The 2,646-nt window shown below is 38.7% G+C and overlaps 1 pseudogene; it reads left to right on the top strand.

Moving 5' to 3' along the window:
- LOC111370658 overlaps nt 1-1,905 on the top strand; it is an 8,944-nt pseudogene extending 7,039 nt beyond the window's left edge.
- The last annotated feature ends 741 nt before the right edge of the window (nt 1,906-2,646 follow it).

Raw genomic sequence — 2,646 nt, 5'->3', positions numbered from 1 at the left:
TTCCTTGTCGGATCTCTGAGGCATATTGTTTCACCTTTTGTATTTTCAACACCTAACACCACTGTCCCACTAGGCGTGCCAAATTGTTTCGCGCGGGTTAAGTCGCTAACAATTAAAAAGGATCAGACGATTGTGTAAGGGACGAAACCTCTTGAGACAAAGTCCTAAAAAGGGGTGTTCTTTTATTGGCGATGAACTTTACAATTGGAAATGAAAAACAGCGTGCCTCCAAGGGGCGCAAGCACACGAGTTACAGAAAGAAAAGTATTTAAGTCTAAAAGTTAAGGAAATGAAAATTACATATTCTCTGTTCGAGAGTTTTGGATTCGGTCCATTGCTTCTATGTTCTTTCTCCCTTTTATACCTCATAGACGATCTCTTTGTGATTAACTACTCTAAAACTGCTTGATCGTCCTATAACTACCCACTTTCTCCGTAGTGGCCATTTTGTCATGAAACTGCCTTTTAACTGCTGTCATTACCTTTCATCGTTCAACCGTTTTCGATTGAATTCCTTGAGTCGTGGGACGTGATAGGGCTACTTTAACAACTGCCTTGATAACTGCATTTCTTGATAACCACGATGCGTTATGTTTGTTGATACCTTGGGCGACTTGAAGGTTTTGGCGAGAATAGAATAACAGCTCTGGGCGACCGTATGACACTCTATTCGTTCAGATTCTGGGCGACTTGCAAACTTGGGCGATGGCGTTACCGCATTCTTGGGCCCCCTTATTTGGGCCTTCACCTTGATTCGTTCGATTGGACTTCGTTCTTTGGGCTATCTGATTTGGGGATCCTCCAATTGGGCTTTACTCCTTGGGCTGTTCGATTTGGGCTGAATTTTTATGTGTCAACACAATGATTTAGACTGGGAAAGTACCTTCTTCCTCCGCCATCTCCCTGATTCAAACATAGCAGAAGTCCCTGATCTTGAAGATGAATACAGGTTAATTAATCAGTTTTCATGACTAACTTTTATATAATCTGGGATTTTTCTGATCTTAGTTGAATATTTTATGAATGCTAACAGGAAGATAATGAAGGAATTTGCTGCAAAACTAGAGAAATTGGCTGAGCATCTTCTTGATTTGCTTTGTGAAAATCTTGGACTAGAGAAAGGCTATATGAAAAAGGCATTCTATGGTTCTAAAGGCCCTAACTTTGGAACCAAGGTCAGCAATTATCCCCCATGCCCCCAGCCGGATCTCATCAAAGGACTTCGAGCACACACTGATGCCGGTGTCATCATCCTACTTTTCCAGGATGACAAGGTAAGTGGCCTCCAGCTTCTTAAAGATGGCGAATGGGTTGATGTGCCACCTATGCGCCACTCCATTGTCATCAACATTGGCGACCAACTCGAGGTATGCCCAACAGTAAAAGCTACTAATACCCGTGTTTTTATATTCCGTTGTTTTCTTATTATTGGTCTCGTAATTGGGATTAAGGCTTAACTCCTTCCGACTTTGTGTAAAGGTGATTACAAATGGAAAGTACAAGAGTGTGATGCACAGAGTGATTGCACAAACAGATGGAAATAGAATGTCCCTTGCATCATTCTACAATCCTAGAAGTGATGCTGCGATCTATCCAGCATCGAAATTGACAGAGGGAGGAGAGAATAAAGAGTTGTACCCAAAATTCGTGTTTGAGGACTACATGAAGCTCTATTCTGGCCTCAAATTCCAGGCTAAAGAACCAAGATTTGAAGCCATGAAGTCCATGGAAAACACCCCTAATTTGGGTCCAATTGCTATTGTTTAAGTAGTGATTAGCTTAAAAATTCTCTGTCGTTCATGTAAACTTATGAGCTAATAGCTAAAGCTAGTGAATCTGTTGAAAACTCTCTATCCTATCAGTCCAATATTTGTGTTGAATTTTACTCTATTTTCGGTTCATCAATGAAATTGTCTTTGCGTTGAATTTTATTGTATTTACAGAGCAAGAAGCCATGATTGGCAATTGCTCCCTCAAATCAAACAGCTAGTTTTACGGTAAGAAAATAATGGAATCAAATCATCGTTGGTGCTGAAATTCGTAGCTCTCTTCGCCAATTCACTCATTTTTAATTTTGGCACATTTATTTTGGAATAAAATGTTCACTTTACTTTTTAGAGTCATTTTTCCTCCCTTCTTACAGTTTGCTTGTTATCGGATTGGATGTCAATTTTTTGCCAATGGAAAGTTGAATTTTTGTTAATAGCGTTGTTTAGGTTAAGATTGAAGTGGGATTGAGTTCTGTATTGATTGTGTTGACTTCAAAATTTGGTAGAATCAAGCTCTCAACGTCTTAGGGTCATCGTCCCGCTTTCACCTAAATGTTGCATGTATGAACACCTTGTTAGAGGCTGTTTGTTCTGATTGTGATTTTAGTATGCAGCGAAAATAAGGATAGATCCTATCAAGACCGGATCAGTTCAGTAATAAAGGATAGATCCTATCAAGACCGGATCAGTTCAGTAATAAGAACAGAACAAAGTATATTTTGAGAGAAACTTTTTTTTTTATATATGAATTATTTGATTTGAGTACATGACAAACCTATTTATAGGATAGTATAAGACTACTAAGAGTCACACAATTAAGAAGAATAATAATGACTAATAATGATGATGAATGCATCCATTAATAATGACTAATAAT

The sequence above is a fragment of the Olea europaea genome, chromosome 21, assembly GCF_002742605.1.
Source record: "Olea europaea var. sylvestris chromosome 21, O_europaea_v1, whole genome shotgun sequence".
Lineage (NCBI taxonomy): Eukaryota > Viridiplantae > Streptophyta > Magnoliopsida > Lamiales > Oleaceae > Olea > Olea europaea.
The sequence above is the reverse complement of the archived record's forward strand: the minus strand, read 5'-3'. Positions and strand labels throughout refer to the sequence as shown.